The following is an 18,906-nucleotide window of genomic DNA, read 5'->3' as shown; positions in this document are numbered from 1 at the left end:
GACTAGATAGACCTGGAGGACGGTTCCGTTTGGAGCCGGAAGAGGAAGACTCAGTTGAACTCTTTCCATGTTTTTATTATAGTTTTCTACAATAAAAATAAACGTTGTATTGTTCCTAATATCAACTTTCTCTATGCATCTGATGTTATTGTTATGGTTTATATATGAATGACTATTTTAATGTATAACTAACCATCTACTTATATGATATAAAGTTGATTTCACTACAATGATTTATCTATATGCTACTATGTGTATTCGAATTGGCTAATTTATAGGTTCAAAGATCATCAGGAGTTGCAGGGGGTTTGAACCCTGGCTGGAACTACCCAAATGAAGGACATCCGGGTATGTTCATCCTCACATAGTTAGTTTGTTTAAGAATGTTTGCCTGAGTTGAATGCTTGTTTCTTGCTGTAGATTACTCCTACTTTGCTAGGGTTCTGACCCAAAGCCCTAGGGGACTTATTACCTCAACAAAATTGGTGACTCCACTGGGGATAACGATCTTGTTATTCCTAGTTTGGGTTATTTAGTGCTAATCAGGGCTCAGTTCTTAGTTTACTTGCTGTCACTGTACTGCCTGCTCCTGTAGGAACTCAGACTTCAGGTCTGATCTTTTTCATCAGCCTCATTTTTTATTTTTCTTGTAAAACTTCAAATATGCACCTTTCTCTGTTTACAGGAGCGTACACACACTTATTTCTCCGAACTGAAACCATGTATACGCGAGTTTCTTTTGGCAGAAGTGCGTGTACATGCAGCTGTGTAGAGACATAGTCATGTATACAATTTTTTGCATGATTTTTTTCAAATCATTTTGCTTGGAAATATTTGTTTCTTGGTCTGTGTGGTTTTTGAGTGGTTAGTTTCTGTTTTCAGAATTTAATTTTTCAGTGAGCTTACTGTTACAAATTCTCTCCTGCTTTGAAAAGTTTTTGGCCTCAGTTTGCTTTACAGTGAGTTTTATGATTTGTGTTTGAACACACAAGGCTTCTTATAGAGGTTCTTGATTGTTCTGGTCTTCCAGAATAGAAGATTGTTTGCAATCTTTGTGTCAAACTTCATTTTTATGGTTTGCTTGCTTTGCTTCCCGTCATTTTTGTGGCCATTCACTTTTTATTTCTTTTCGAAAGTTTCTTGTTGATGAATTCGAAAGTGTGTCTTTTCTGATTTCTTGATCAGATTCTCAAAGCTCTTTTTTCAGGTTTTGGATCGTTTAGTGCAAGTTGAAACACTTATTTTGTTCAAGTTTTCATTCATGTTGAATTGATAACTTGCAAAGTTTCCTTGTGATTTGCTTTCGGTCTTTTATTCATTGGTGGAATTTTGAGTGCTTTTGAAAAGTTGTTTTTATTGTCTGGTTTCTTTTGGTTTTTGAGAGTGATTTGTGATTTTTTTTATTAGTCCTTCTTTTTTTGGGAAAGATTTTGTGTTCAAAATTATTATTCCTTTCAAACACTTAAGTTGGCTTATAAACAAATTGCTTTCATTTCTTTTTAGAGTAATCTAGAATTTTTCATTATCATGTACACTTTACATTAGGGTAGTTTTGCATTATTAAAGCATCAATAGTTTTTTAGTTTTTGTGAATGTGAAGTCTGCTACAAGAAAAGAAAAGGAAAAAAATTTTGCTTTATAGAAGTTTCTTAAAACCCAAATATAAGTTGCTTTTCATCGAAGAACAAACAAGTGCATTGCATATAAGTTAGTTTTTCATTAATTTCTTTTGCATCATAAGAACACCATCAGTTTCACTTCCGTATTGTCCCTTTGACTTAAAAAGAACAACCACTTAAAATCAAGCGCTTAATAAAATAAACTAGAAATTTTTATATTGTCAATCAGTATACACCAACAAGTTTTAGGTTTATTTAGGGCCTTGGATTAGGCGAGAGGAGAGTAAACTCTCCAAGGCCACTCTAAATTGTGAAACATAGAAGTTTGAATAAAGAGTGAAATCCAATAGCATTAGGGAGACTGGGAAAGCTCCGTGACTGGGAGTTAAGCACGAGGGTTTGTGAAGATAAGGATGAGAGATACCCCCTCTCTTACTTGTCGGATCTTACCTCACGACTATTCCACCTAACTTCTGATACGAGTTGGTGTCTTTAGTTGCCAATCCTAGGGATCTACACAGGTGGCTGTGGAGGGGAATCCCGTGGCACCTGAGGTTGACATTGCATCACGTTCAATGGTACTTCTGGAGGGCACCCTTGCAAAGCTTGGGGGCTTGCACCGGCAAAGGATGTTGTCTGGAGGTCAACGTAACTACCTCTGATACCTTTGCTAGTAGACCTGGGGTATAATTACCCCAATCTATTTTCGAAAGGCCCTTTTTATTCACTTTCTTGTATTTTGGTGTCTGTTCCTAATCACCCGGAGCGGAAATACTTGGAAGTTGTGTGACTGCTGAATCCTTTAGGGACATTTTTTAGTGTGTGTTTTGTGCTCCTAGCCAGCCTAGCTTTCAATTTTATTGGGTCTTTAAGTAGATCTTATTAAAATAATTCAAAGTGGCTGATCGATCACTTAGACGGTCCTGTAGACTTCGTGGGCTTTCACTTGCGAGTCCAGAGCCTTCTCCTAGAAGGTGTAGGAGAGATTTTGCTAGTGGTTTTAAACCAGTGGTAGCTGGCGCATCGTAGATTGATACTCCGCTTGGGGGCATCAGTGTGCAACGTAGACCTGGTACTACAATAGAGTTAGAGAGGAACACACCAGTTCTTTCTCAAGTACTCTTCCAGTCAGAAGATAACATTGAGGTAGGAGACCTCTCAGAGTCAATTGCGGCTCCAAATTCTCCTCTCCCTTCAGATCATCCGGACATATTGTTATATGTTGGAACTCCGACACACAGGCCTTCAAGTCTAGGTCCACACACATACATCCCTTCGATGACCACTGCTGGAAACATGGCATCCACCACGAGTTCTACAAGTATGCAGACTCTTATATTAGTACAAGGGGGGGAACTATTTCCATCCCTTCTACATATTTATTTAGGTCTACTGCCAGCACATCCTTGTTTGGGTCTACTTCCATTTCGTCGATGAGTGGAAGTTCCCAAGCTCATGCATCTAGTTTTGGATTCTTCCCTTTTGGAATGCCCTCTCAAGGTATTCCTTCAGTTCCATTAAGTGTACCATTAACTGCCTCCACGTCCATGATGAGTGGATCGGCTTCTTTTCAGGGTTTCCCCTTTGGAAGTGGTCATATACCACATTCCAATCCGACGGTAGGGTCTATGCCTTTTCCTTTCATAGGTCAAGGTACTAATCCTTTTCAGAGTTGGACAAACCCTGCAGTTAGTGGGATAGGAACTGGGAATCAGTTTTTCGGCCAACAAGGGAATGTGTCATATTCCTTAGTCAATTCATTTCGAATTTTTCCACCCTTAGCTAATGCTTGGAACCCTTACCAGGGGTTTTCAACTCCTTACAATAATTCGTTAGGGGGAAACTTTGCCGATTACGGAGGTTTTTTGACTGGAGTTGGTCAAACTCCAATTTTTGCTAGACCACAAGGTTCACCTTTTGGTTTAGTAGGTTCTAACAGTTACTTTAGACAACCTAGTGCCTTTAAAAATCCAGGTCATTCTTTTCAGACTTTCGGGAATCCCACCCAATCTGGGTGGAATACCCAAGATCCTCCAATACTTCCTTTCCTGGCCACGCTTAATCTGCCAGACTTGACTAAGTTGACGAACGATCCAATCAGATACAATCCGGCTTGGCCTCCAGTCCCAACCAAACTTCCATCAGATATTCCAAAATTTGAAGGGAAGAGTGGTGAAGACCCAGGCGACCATGTAACCATGTTCCATTTATGGTGCTCATCTAACTCCCTAATCGATGATTCGATTAGGTTGAGACTATTTCAACGCACCTTAATTGGGAATGCAACTAAGTGGTATATAGAGTTGCCAGGGGGCACATTTATGTCTTTCGCCGATTTGGCTAACATTTTCTTAAACCATTTTTAGTTTCTTGTCCATTACGAAGCTGGAACTGAACTTCTGGCCAATTTTCATCAAGACATAGCTACTCACATTTTAGATCATATCTAGGAATGGAGATAGAGAAAGAGGCTCATTAAAGCTGAAATTCCACCTGAATTCCATCTCGAATGGTTTTTAAAATCATTACAACCCGAGATCTCCAAGGATGTTTCTATGTCTGGAGTTTATTCCGAAGAGCAGGCTATCTTTCGCGCCCAGCAGTTAGAACTGATATATTCTCAGTCTAGGACTCTTCAGAAAATCTTGCCTGATGCTCCTAGATCCATGGTTGATATAGCCAAACCGAAGCCAGGCCCGCATGCTGATGGTATTGTTGGATCGATTGATGCGAATGTGGTGAACCTTCTGAGCCAATTGCAGCAGTTGTCTATACAAATTGCTTCTTCCAATCAAGCTGCACCGTCTACTCCTACACCTTCTCAACCTTCTTCCGTAAACACCGTTCAGGCTTCTAACCCCAAAGGAAATCAAAATTCCGATGGGAAGAAGAAGGGACGAGGGAAAAAGAAGAATCAGGATGGGAAGGGTAATGCAAATAAGCCCGGAGATGGTGCCGATGAGGGTAGAAATGAATCTAAGAAGAAAGTTAAATTTCCATGCAAGTTGTGCAGTGGAGATCATTTGACTCATCTCTGCCCGAAAATTCAAGATGCTCAGTGCTTGTTAGTACGACAAGGGTATCCTAGCTCCCAAGCTATCTTAACTAACCCTTTCCCCCAAGGGCAATAGTTGCTTGCCGGCGCGAACTCAAACCCTGGTACATCTATAGGGGGAAACCAGGAGGGGGATAATTCCTTAAATGTTTTCATGATGAGTTCTAATGTCAATGTGGCTACACGGTCACAGGATTATGGTGAAGCAGAAACATATAAGGATAAATCTGTTCCCAGAACTATGGACCCACTTCATATTGAGCGATCCTCTGTCGAAAGGTTCCACCAAGTGCACTACTATTAACCCTAATGCTAGGTTAGCCTAGAACTGCTCCATTGTAGAAGATATGGCTCAAAGTCCATGCGCGATGTCTGCTTTAGAGGTACTCCACTCATGTCTAGCTCAAAGAAGTTCTTTGCTTTTGGAAATGGGGGCAGTAGATCCAAATAATTCTTTAGCTCTCACTTTTGATATGCACAATGTTAAAAAGAGACTTCCTCATTATATGGATTTCCAGATAAAGTCTACTTACCGGAAAACCAATATTTTTCAAATAGTTATAGATGAGGGAGCTTCCACATGCATAATGTTTATGTCATGTTGGAAGGAAATTGGATCACCTGCAGCTGTTCCTTCACCCACTCTCTTGACAACATTTGACGAACATTCTCATAGGCCACACGAGATTATCCTGACCTTTCCTATAAGCGTTGGAGGAAAGGTCATTAATGTCGAAGTAGAAATCGTTGATGCCAACCTTGATTACAATCTCCTCTTAGGACGAAATTGGATTTATGAAATGGATGTCGTAGTTTCGACTCTGTTTCACGTACTTTATTTTCCTCACGAGGGGAGAATTGTTAAGGTTGATTAATTGGATTATTCTCCAGGTGATCCTCGTGCAACTTTGGATTCTACCATCCCAATGGTGGATAACCCTGGTCAACCTATAGTGTATTAAGGAGTTGGGATGTATTCTTCCTTGATGGGTGTATTTGATCTTCCCCTTCCTACGGCTAGAATCGATACAATTTCATCCTCCAAGGAGCCTATGCGGAAAGAGTTTGTTCGAACTCATTTTTTTTTAGATCCTGGGACATTACCTTCATCTGTGACCACATCAGATGATGGGAAGGTGGGTGGAATAGAATCTCCTATCTCTACAACAGAGCTTAGATATGAATCTATCGATAAATCTACAGATGACCATACCACTCCTTCGGGAAAGGAGTTAGATGGTGATGTGACTCCTACTTGGACCCTTGATCCCACTTCTGCTTTGGATTGCTTAGATACAATTTTTCCATCTGACGAAGCAATATTCAAAGCAATGACGATGGTAGATCGACCATTGGAAGGTTTGCATCATCATTCATATTTTTGTCCTCCTTTGCATGAAGTCGAATCTAGGTCCTCCAATCTTCTTACTAGCGATGTTTGTATGGTTCCTTTGGCTCCAACACAGTTATCTGCTGAAGGTAATATATTGATTGGCTCAATGACTGTACCTATAAACATCTCTAGGAACAAGCTGGCGGAGCCCCCTGATGGGATCTACCTCAAGAAGTACTTTTCTTAGGTTACGACCGAGAAAATGGCTTCTTTGTATATTTTGTATTTTGTGCATATTCTATCAGGATTTTTTTGTGATATCGACACTTTTTTGATCTGATTTGATGTGATGACTTGGTCTATTTTGGATTTGCCAATGGTGCTAGTCGGCACACTCAGAACCTTGCTTCCGTAGCTTGGGTGATTTATTATCCATCTGGTTAGTTGATGGTGTCAAGGGGAGTATGTATTGGTTCTGCGTAAAATAATATTGCCGAATATACTGCCGTCATTAATTTACTATCCAAAGTTATTTCTTATGGAATTGATTCATTGGTAGTGTATCTTGACTCACAACTGGTAATGTCACAATTGAATAACATTTATCAGGTTCAGGATCCTTATTTATATCGCCAATTTTTTAGAGTGAGGGCGTTGCAAAGATCATTTGTTTTTATTACTTATTTGCACATTCCACAATATGACAATTCATTAGCGGATTCTATCGCTAATCAAGCATTAGATTAGCATATCATTCATTCATCAAGATAAAAACAAACATCAAAAATCTGGAACTATATATATATATATATATATATATATATATATATATATATATATCATAAAATCACCCGTGTGTACATAAAATGTTTCGAAAATAATATACAAAATCGGGACTAAATGCCCATAATCATGTCCAGTATATCTAATGACTCAGTTTAGGATGAGTGGCTAAGTAGGTGACTACTGCTTTGGCCACACACCAAAAAAGGTGAACCTAGTCACATGGCAATCCTACCATGCGGCATTGCATATCCTCAGGTAGATCTTCTATGGCCTCCATTAGTACCCAGTGAGTCAATCTCACCAAGTTTCATTAGGCTGCATATAGGACCCTCTTTGTCTCTGCAGCCGCCTCTTCGGCACCTCTTCCATGATGCCTATGTCGTGGAAATCTATCTGGTCGTACCAGACCCACATCTAGAACATGATCATTATGCCAATATTTTAATCCCATGAAAAATATCTTTAAGTTCATTTTCATATTTAATAAACATAGAAAATCTTAAAAATTGATAAAACTTAAGAAATGGTTACCTAACTCTCCCCATGCGGCATTTGGTGGCAGCACCAAGTCTAGATCTCCTCTGAAATCCATGCCAGCATAGGGATAGTCATCCACAACGATGATTTGTTGTTCCCGTCAGGAGAAGAAATCATCATCGAAAGCACTCCTCGACACATCTCCGCCTCCAAGGCGTTTCATCAGCTCGGCCCACCTGCCCATCCGAGGATCTTGGGGGCTACTAATAGAAACTGATACTCTCAGACATAGCCCTAGAACCTTCTCGAAGAAGAAGGAGCACAAAATGGTCATGTATCCAAAATTTTTGGTCTGTCTTTTCTGAATGGAGGACAAACTCTCTACATGTTTTATTGGAATTTGGCTTCCAATTTTCTCAGGATGCCCCGGAAAGTATATATGTATGTAGTCTTCCACTGAAATACTACCTCGTGTTCGGCCAGTCGAATGTAGAACTTCTGTTCTCTGGGAGAGACCAGTGATAAATTAAATATCTTCTACCTCTATCCTCAAAGGCATTTGATCAATCATAAAAGCATCATCTTCAATACTCCAGTAGTGGATTAACATTTCAAGCAAGCAGGTGTTGGCCTTCATATTTGGCATTTTGTAAAATTTCAATAAACCACATCTCCTCATTGCATCTAAGGCCTACTAATCATTCATAACTTCATTATCAATGGTAGTATGCTCCCTCTATCTCCAGGTGATTGTCATCCTGAAAGAAAATTGATTTCCAACCGTTAGTTTTTTGTGTTCAAATTTCAAGCCGCGTATACGCGTGTCCCTTTCATACACAGTCACGTGTAGGGCCTGCATGTACACGGGTTTATAATATCCAACCTACGCATATGAAGCGTTGAAATTTTTAACATAAATTCCTACAGTGAAATCTCAATAAAAATTTCTAAAAACAATCATAAAGTAATGCAAGCTAGGATTGGGGTTACCTGATGATTTTTATAAAATTTTAATGGTCCAATTCTTTGGGGGAAAGTTTGCTCTTTTTTTCTCCACAGCTTTTGCTCTCAACACAAATGGTACAAATGGTGAGTCAAAAAGTCATTTTATAAGCTTTGAAAATGTCAAATTTTTTCAAAACTTGATTTTTTTCGTCTCATGAATCTTTTAACTTGTGAGCTTGGATTGTCGGGAATAGGTTGTTTTTTAGGACATTTTGGATCTTTTTTCAGAAATTTCACATCGATTCCATGACTGCTGACCCGTCATGGCAGGTATCATTTACTCACTGGCATATAGGTTAGGGAAACCATTTTTTCCATTACATTTTGCATACTAGCCTCCATTTGTCGATACACTTGCCATAGGGTCGATCCCATTGTGTTATGGTTAGTAAGCCATGTTCACTCACTGATTTTTAAATCATGACATGATGGTAGAGCCATCCTTTACATGGGCATCGTAGTTAGCACCTCACTGACATTGGTTGCCCATGTTGTTTCATTGAGTAGGCTTGGGAGTCCTCTCTAGTCCCGCCATGACTTGCACGTTGAAGACTCATTCTTCTTTGCTTCTTCACTTCGTTCTGGCCTTATACCCTAGAGGCTCCTTTGTGTTGAGTTGTACTACTACATTGCATTTTGACCATTTGCAACTTTTGGCCTTGAGCCAGCTTCACTTGGACTCGTGTTTAAGCCACTTTTTGACCATGTCTTCTGCAAAAGTCAAACATGCAATCCCTTAGCTTCTGCAACTTGACACACCCTCAAACCCATGAAAGGAACATCCCTTTGAGTGTCCTTGACTAGCGTCACCTCCCTACATTGAGCATAGGAATGTTCCCATCCCAGGAACTAGATCATCTGTTTCACTGACACTCGTTCTTTCCACTGTACTATAGCATTATTTCATTCTTTTTCCAGCTTAAAGAAAAAGACAAAAAAATTACATGTTCCAAAAAGAGCGGGAACGGGACAACATTTCCATATTGTTGGTAGCTAGAGTAAGTCGTGTTGCCCTTGAACAAAGCACTCAAAAGAAAGTATCTCCTCCACTTGGGCGGGATTTAGTTTGACTTAGATACATCGTAACCTTGTTATTGAGTCAGTTCTCCTCCGATTGGTTATCTATTCCAATCATATGGAGAGTTCATTCGTGCCTCCTGCATGACAAACTTATACATAGTTATCATATGCTGCCAATGGTCATCATTGAGTCGTGCTTTTGTTCAAGGGAATTAAGCCTAAGTCGGCCTCTCTACGGTGTCTCTTAACCTATTTTTTAGTCAGCCATCCCTGGTTGTCAATGTCTTGTCTATCATCACATCGGTTATATTGGTCCTTTACTCGTGCCGGTTTGAGAAGGTCTCCATTGACTTCTTGCTAGCGGGTCTTGTCCTTATCGATGACAACATATTGCTCTGAGGATAGGCCTAGAGCCGCACCCTAGCCCTATTTTCATTATTGATAGGTAACCTTGTGCTCAGCATCGATCAGTATCATGGGTCTTTGACTGAGTGGTTTCCCTTGTGTTCAACATCAGCTTTCATTATCACACATTGGGATTCATGCAGTGCCTTTCTTTCCATTTGACCCTATTGATGGATTCCTCACCTCTGTGTCAGCTTTAATTATTGGTTGGTTCAAAGGGTTTCTATCATGCGCTAGCTACATCTTGTGTATGCCAGAAACATGCTTCGATCGGGTTACTACATCTTTTTTCATTTGATTCCTTCCACATTATTGGCCTACGGGTTACAATTGCACTAGATTTATGAACGATGCCTTAATGCCTTCCTTCTAGTGGATCTTTCCCTATCGACTACGACTCATTGCTCTAGGGCAAAGGTCTAGAGTCCATTTGGCAGTACCTTGGGGTTTGCAGTCATCAGTGGCAGATCCTTCGCTATCGACAGTGGGAAACCATCAGTGTCTCCTGATTGATAGATTCTTCCAGGTGTTCAACTTCAGCTCATCTATTCGCATTTGTTAGATTGCACTGGTTACCTTGACTCTCATTATCATTATCGATGATTAGTCTCACATTTGCTAACAGTATACATCAATGACCGGTAATCAAACAATTTCTCACATGGTCAACTTGAGATCATTTATTCCCATTGTGTAGAAATGTACCACGACGGTCGATGAAGACCTCGGGTTGCATTAGCATTCTCTGGTTCACTTCTCAATTGTTCCTGTTGCTGCTAGTTGACACCATTCCACATTATATGTTGCAGTCCTTCACAACGAAATCCTATATGCTAGCATCCGAGTTGCAATGTAGTATCATCTTATTCCATCATGTTCATTTGCTACTATTGGGATTAGTTTTTGACATCAGTGATCAGCTTCATTGATCATCTTCTTATATGTGATATTTAGATATGTATTTGCTCGATCATGATCAGATGATCCGTTATGTACTTTTAGTTCCTTATACTTGTATACATAGTGGATCCGCTTGTACTTGATATGCGGACATGCTTTACTTTCTCTGAGCATGGGTATGCCCGCCTTAGATAGTTGTTTCTTTCTTATCTTCTTTTGATGGCTTGGCAGGTTGAAATCTGGTGAAGTCCTTCTCAGTTTTTGATAGGTTTCCTTTCCATATACTTAATACATTTCGGCCATCATGTACCCCTTCTGACCTCATATATTAGGGGGCATCTATTATAGCTCCAAATATCACCCTTTGTATTTGTGATGCTTGGTTTATGGCCTAGGGCAACCCCTCCTTCCAGACTTGGTCCAAATATTTTAAAAACAGTGTTTTACTCCCTGTACGCTACTTTTCCCTATGTTAAAAGCGTGTACACGTGGGTCAGTCTATACCCAACCTACGTATATGTGTTAAAACACTTAAAAAAATTTAAATTTCCTTAACTATGGGTGGAGATCACGAGTTTTACCAGTTGATTACCTATTAGTTCCCATGGCCCAACTGTTCCCAACTAAAAAACTAATTTGGGAGAAGTATAAAAAGACTTCAATGGGAAGGCCTTAAGGAGGAGAGAAATGATAGAATTACTATATTGAGATTATCCCCTGATCAAGTCTGAAGAATCCATGTGCTTCAAGCACTTCCCCAAGTTCAGGAAACCCTTATTTCCTTGAGTTTTGATGTTCTCTCATATGCTTGGAGATATCATGGTATTGGTTATGGAAGGAGGTTGTTGAAGACTGGGACTAGACGGACCTGGAGGATGGTTCTGCTTGGAGCCGGAAGAGGAAGACTCAGGTGAACTCTTTCCATGTTTTTATTATAGTTTTCTACAATAAAAAGAAATGTTGTCTTGTTCCTGATATCAACTTTGTTTATGCATCTGATGTTATTATTATGGTTTATATATGAATGACTATTTCAATGTATAACTAACCATCTACTTATATGTTATAAAGTTTATTTCACTACAATGCTTTATCTATATGCTACTATGTGTATTCGAATTGGCTGATTTGCAGGTTCGAAGATCATTAGGAGTTGTAGAGGGTTTGAACCCTGGCTGCAACTACCGAAACGAAGGACATCCGGGTATGTTCATCCTCACATAGTTAGTTTGTTTAAGCATGTTACCTGAGTTTAATGCTTGTTTCTTGTTGTAGATTACTCCTGCTCTGCTAGGGTTCTGACCCAAAGCCCCAGAGGACTTATTCCCTCAACACATAATGGATTGGTTTCAACTTTTTGCCTTCACCTTGAAGCCCCTCCTTGCTAATGTATAGCCAAACTTCATCACCTACTTGAAACCTGATGATCCACACGATGCTTATCATGCCTTGCCTTATACCCGCCTTGACTCTTTTCTAGTTTTTCTTGAACTGTTTGGTGAATCAGCTAAATTTTCTTAATGAATTTCTTTGCTTTGTCTATGTCACTATGTCCATCTACATCTACATATTTCTCAAATATGAAATCAAAGGGCGATTGAGGCAAATAAACAAGACATGCCTCAAAAGGCAAAGTTAGAGTAGAAGAGTGTTTTCCTTGGTTGTAAGCATGTTGAATATAATGCAACTGTTCATCCCACAACATAGGATGTTTGTTGCAATATCCTCTTAGCAAATGAATAACTGTCATGTTAACCACTCCAGTTTGACCATCTGTATGCGGATGGAAGGTTGTACTTTTCTTCAACTTGGTATCCATCAAGTTCCATAAACTTGACCAAAAATTCCCAACAAATCGGGAATCATGATCACTTACAATAGAAGTAGGTAATCCAAAATGAACCCATACATTTTGAAAGAAAAGTTGATATGTTTGTTTAGTTGTAATTTATTTTTTACAAGGCATTAATATGCACATCTTGCTAAACCTATCCACAACTATGTACAAATAATCATGACCTTTTCTTGATAAAGGAATACCTCCTACAAAATCCATAGAAACACTCTCCCATGGATGTGAAGGCACTGGAAGTGGTGTATGCAATCCTAGTTTCCTATTACTAGGCTTACTGACTGCATGCAATGAAAAACCTGTTATAAAACGTGACACACTTTCAAGCATATGATGCCAGTAAAAAAACCTCTAAATATTTTCCACTATTTTACTTACACCAAAATTTCCATCAATAAGAGAAGTGTGCACTTCCCTTGTGACATTTTCTCTCTCTGCCTGTGGAACACAAAGTTTTCCCAAATGATACAATGGATTATCATGTACATGGTAGTCTAATTCCTCAACTTGGTGGCCTTGACTCAAGTTTGAATATACCTCTTGAAATTCAATATCATGTGCATATTGTTCAACATAACTTTCAGGCAAAACAAAATTATTCTTGAGTAAAATGGCTACATTAATAACCGGTCTAGAAAGCATATCAACAACTCTGTTATAAATACCTTTCTTGTACCTGATTACCAAGTGGAATTGCTGTAAGAATCCCATCCAACGAAAGTGCCTTGATTGCTGCAATTTTGTTTGAGATTGCAGATATTGCAAAGGTTGATGATCGGTGTGAATAATGGTTTCTTTACCCATCAAGTAATGCTTCCATTTCTTCACACTTTGCACCAATGTGTAAAGCTCTTTATCATATATAAGATAGTTAGTAACAACACCATCAAAAATATCAGAATGAAATGAAATGGGCTTACCATGATGTAAATGAAATGCACCCATGGCGTCATCACTTGCATCTGTTTGTATTTCAAATGGTTGTTTCAAATCTGGTAATGCTAAAATGGGGGCTGAACTGATATTTTGTTTTAAAGCATCAAATTCTTTTTGTTGTTTGCCTCCCCACTAGAAGACAACCTTCATGCTGGTCAAAGCATGTAGTGGAGCTGCTATGGAAGAGAAATTGGCAATGAACTTCCTCCAATACTACACTACTCCCAGAAAACTCCTTACTTCTATGACTAATTTGGGTATTGGTCAATTCACAATGACTGACACTTTAGAGGGGTCAATCTTCAGCTCATCTCCTCCAACTATATGACCCAATCACATTAAGGAATCTTTCTCGAATTCACATTTAGACATCTTCAGAAATAACTGTTCTTTTCTCAATACATCCAACACTTTCCTCACTTTCTTGACATGCTCTTCTCGTGATTTGTTGAATATCCAAATATCATCTAAATAGACAATTACAAACTCATCAAGAAAGGAACTTAAAACATCATTAATAACTCTCATGAATGTAGCTGGAGCATTGCAAATACCAAAAGGAATAACCAACCACTCAAACAATCCCTCTTTGGTTTTAAAGGCAATCTTCTAAATATCCTCCTCAACTATTCTAAATTGATGATAACCATTTCTCAAGTCTAATTTTGTGAAATATTTTTGCATTCTTCATCTGATCTAGCAAATCATCTATTATGGGCAGTGGGTATCGATTCTTTATAGTAATTTTATTCAAAGCTCGATAATCTACACACATGCGCCAGGTTCCATATTTCTTTTGTACCAAAACAACTGGTGAATGACATGAAGAAGTAGAGGGATGAATTACACCTTTATCTAACAATTCCTGGACTTGTTTCTTAATTTCTAAACTTTCTAGAATTGAAATTCGATACATGCCGATGTTTGAGAGTGGACAGTCTTCCTGTAGCTAAATTTCATGTTGAATTCCCCTTTATGGTGGCAATACCTTTGGTTCTTGAAACACATCTCCATATTGATTTACCACATCAACCAATTTAGCTTTCAGCTTCATGTCATAGCTTGCAAAGGATTCATGCCATGTGTCATTCTTCTCCTTGATCATAAGGAGCACAAGACTCTTGTTGGAATTGACCAGTCACTTCATTGGCCCTGCGCTTGCCAAAGACAGATTCAGCTTCCTAAGATGGATTCTCACAATATACTCCACTCCATCTTTGAACAAATAATATTTGTTCTCAAATCTATGGAAAATGAATTTCTTGTCATACAGATACAGGCTTCCCAACATAATTCTAGAAATATCTAGTGACACTACATCTAATTCGACTTCATCAACGAAATTGGCAGTAATTGAAAACCTGAAAACACATCTCCTTGTGACCTAAAGATTTGCATCCTTGGTTATCCAATCCAACGGGTACGTTTTATGATGAGGCATGGTTTCTAGATTCAATTTCTTGACCAAGTCTGTAGAAATTAAATTTTTCCTGAGATCCACTATCAAACAACATATCAATATTGGTGTGGAAATAACTTGGATGTGGAACAACTCAATTCTATTTTCCTCATTTGAAACATTTTTGGAGTTATTTGTTGCAATGGTGCTTTCCATGACTTCCTCTTTGCTTTCTTTTGCCACGAATTTTCCTTTGTGACTGTGGCTGCAATATTCGATTCATCACCTAAGTCAAAACCCAAGTCTTGTTGTACAACAACGTTTGTCTTCTATTTCCCTTTATTGTTAAATTTCTTCGGTCATAATTCAAAATGAAGCTTCCAGCAATGCGCTTCATCATGAGCCTCTTTGGAACAATTCTTTCACACAGGTTTCTCCCCTTATTTCTTAACAAAAGAATTTTTCTTCTTCTTTCCTTTAAAATTATTTCCTTTTCCACCACTCTCGAATGACTTCTTCTTACCTTCTTCTTGTACATTTTTCCCTCTTGCTTCGAGGTGTGTAGCTTGAACACGGACCTCATCAAGGTTCGTGGGATTAAACATAAGAATGGTGTGTTGAAGATACCTATGAAAACCTCCTATACATATCAGTAAAGTATCTTGTGATTGTAAGTCTACTCCTAGCATAAGAGCTATTCTCCTAAACTCTTTGTTGGGTTGTGTTATATTCTTTCAGCGACTAGCCCACGTAGTTAACCGAGGGGTTAGAGGGGGGGTGGAGCCCCCCCTTTGTTGAGCTGATTGCGTAGCGTGGGGGTCACATGGGGTTTGATGGGTGAAAGTAACCCCCATCTATGGGGTTCGGGGCAGCGCCTTGGAAAATTTTGTTTTTTGGACCCTATATTAGGTTGGGCAGACCTACCTATGGTTTTGTGCATGATTTTTGCACATGGTTTTCGACGCGATGGTTTTCGGCCCATGGTTTTGGATGTGATGGTTTTCAGTCCATGGTTTTGGATGTGATGTTTTTTGGTCCATGGTATTGGATGCTTCAAAATGTATAAATATGTATTGTAACATTGAAAGGAACATAATGAAAAATCAAGTTGGTAGTCCTAGTTTTGGGATCCAGGGGAAAATATCTGTGTATATGTGCTTTATGTGTTATGCTCTCGCATTGTTTATTTTCTGTGTTTTGTAATTCATATGTAGGTAATTTTTGTATGGGTTAAAACCTACATTTAGTATCGGAGTTGTTTTGGCTTCAAGGGGATGCCTTTGTTGCTGAGGGGTTTCACTCGGGCCTGTGGTCGACCCTGTTCAGTGAGAGATCTACTAGATTGATTCTGGTGGTGAAAGAAGATGGCTAGCAATGGAAAGATAGAGATCAAGAAATTTAATGGTTAGAGTTTTGAGTTATGGAAACTCAAGATGGAGGATCTGTTGGTGGATAAAGATTAGTGGGTCACGGTAGATCTAGGTACTAAACCAATAGGAGTGTCCGATGAAGAATGGAAGAAGTTGGATCAGAAGGGTACGAGCACAATACGATTGTGTGTCTCAGATTCAGTATTGCTGAATGTATCAGGGGAAGCTACAACGAAGGCTTTGTGGGACAAGTTAGGGACTTTGTACCAATCTAAGTCTCTGGTGAATAAATTGTTCCTACGAAAAAAGCTGTATAACCTAAGGATGAAATATGGAGACTCGGTGAAAGAACATCTGAACGCATTTAATATTGTGGTAAGTCAGTTATTATCTATTGATATAAAAATTTAGATGAAGATAAGTGCATCAGTTTGTTGTGTTCTCTACCAGATTCGTGGGATAGTCTGGTTATTGCAATAGGTATCAATGCAACTTCCTTGCAGTTTGATGAAATAGTCTCATCCTTGCTGACAGAGGAGATGAGACGGAAAAATATGGAGAGCTAGAATGGTGGTGCGTTGTTTGTACGAGGACGGTCCCAGAACAGAAACAAAAATAAGTCATCGAGTGGGAGATCTAAATATAGAGGGAGATCTAAGTCTCCAAGAAAACCTATAAAGGTGGTTTGCTAGAAATGCGGAAAGGAAGGGCACTACAAAAGGGATTGTAAATCTAAAGCTGCTGAGAAAGGAAAGGGATCTAATGATTCTCCTTCTGCAGAGGTGAAAACCACCTTAGATGAAGGTGTGCATGTGTACTTGGCTTCTTCATGTACACATGTAGAACATGATGCATGGTTGATTGACTCAGGTGCATCCTTTCACTTCACTCCCCATAGAGAGTGGTTTTGCGAGTATGAGAAATACGATGGTGGTGATGTCTTCTCAGGGGATGATAGGAAGGCCAAAATCATTGGTCGTAGAAAAGTAAAGTTGAAGTTGCAAGGTGGAAGGGTTAGAACACTTCTGGGTGTTCTGCATATTCCTGCATTGGCCAAAAATCTTATTTCTGTAAGCAAGCTAGTTGATGCATGTGTAAAAACATTGTTCAAGAAGGATAAAAACAAGATGGTTTGGGGAGCACTGGTATTGATGCGGGGATTTCAGATTGGAACTCTGTACAAGCTGCAAGGTAGCACTGTTGTTGATGGGTGCAACAGTTCCATGGTTTCTGAAAGTGGAGCAGAAAATCTAGTGGTCTTTGGAGAGAAGACCATGTTGTGGCATCAAAGGCTTGGACATATTGGAGAGAAGGGCCTTCGAATACTTCATGGTAAAGGTATGGTAGAAGGTATGAGTAATAGCTCTCTGGATTTTGATTTCTGTGAAAATTGTGTATATGGGAAGCAGAATCGGGTGAGTTTCCCCTTTGGTGGTAAGAGGGCGAAACAGATATTAGAGCTTGTGCACAGTGATGTGTTTGGACCTGTGAAGGTTCCATCACTGGGTAAGTCTGTGTACTATGTATAATTTATAGATGAATTCTCAAGGAATACATGGATATATTTCCTTAAGAATAAATTTGAAGTCTTTGACAAGTTTAAAGAATTTAAGGCTCTCATGGAAAACCAGACAGAGAAGAAGATAAAGGTATTGAGGATAGATAACAGTGGAGAGTTTTGCAGTAAGGAATTTGAAGAATTCTATAAGAAGTGTGGTATAGCACGGCAGAAGACTACTCCATATACACCTTAGCAAAATGGAGTTGCAGAAAGAATGAACAAGACATTAATGGAAAGGGCAAGAAGCATGCTCAGTGGTGTCAAGTTAGGACAAGAATTCTGGGCAGAGGTGGTGGAGACTACATGTTACCTGGTCAACAAATCACATTCATCAGAATTTGAGGGTAAGACTCCACAAGAGGTATGGACTGGTAAGAAACCCTCTCTTTCACATCTGAGGGTATTCAGATGTGATGCATATGTACATGTTCTAAAGGAGAAAAGAACAAAGTTGGATAATAAATTTGAAAAGTGCATCTTTATTGGGTATAAGGATGGTTTAAAGGGTTATAAGCTTTGGAACCCAGTAACAAGGAAGGTTGTGTACAACCGAGATGTGGTGTTAAGAGAGGTGAAATATGTTATCAAACATGAAGTCCAACCAAAGGAACTTGAGAAGATAGAGTTTGAGCTTAAGGAGGAAGATTCAGACTCTGCAGTAGAGGAGGAATCAAAAGATGAAGAGTGAAAAACTCTGGGTGTGAGAAGATCAGTTCAAGAAATAAGGTAGCCAGAAAGGTATATTCCATCTGCTTTCTATTCAAAATTTTCTTTATCTATTATTGATGATGATCCGAGAACTGTGAAGGAAGTAGTAGATTCAGAGGATGGAAAACTCTGGAAAGAGGCCATGGTTGATGAAATGGCATCTTTACACAACAATGAGGCATGGGATCTGGTGGAGTTGTAGGCTGGAAAGAAACCCATTGGCAAAAAATGGGTGTTCAAGAAGAAGACAAATGCAGAAGGAAAGGTGGAGAAATTCAAAGCTCTGTTTGTAGCAAAAGGTTATTCCCTGGTGCCGGGAACTGATTTTGGTGATATTTTTTCTCCTGTTGCCAAGGTAGCTTCTATTAGTTTACTTATATCTATTGCTGCTACTTTTGATTTTGAGGTAGAACAGATGGATGCGAAGACAACATTTATTCACAGGGATCTGGAAGAGGAGATCTACATGAAGCAACCTGA

The sequence above is a fragment of the Pinus tabuliformis genome, chromosome J (genome assembly GCF_031772625.1).
Source record: "Pinus tabuliformis cultivar Carrire ecotype Pingquan chromosome J, CPIR1, whole genome shotgun sequence".
Classification (NCBI taxonomy): Eukaryota; Viridiplantae; Streptophyta; class Pinopsida; order Pinales; family Pinaceae; genus Pinus; species Pinus tabuliformis.
This window is presented reverse-complemented; position numbering follows the sequence as displayed.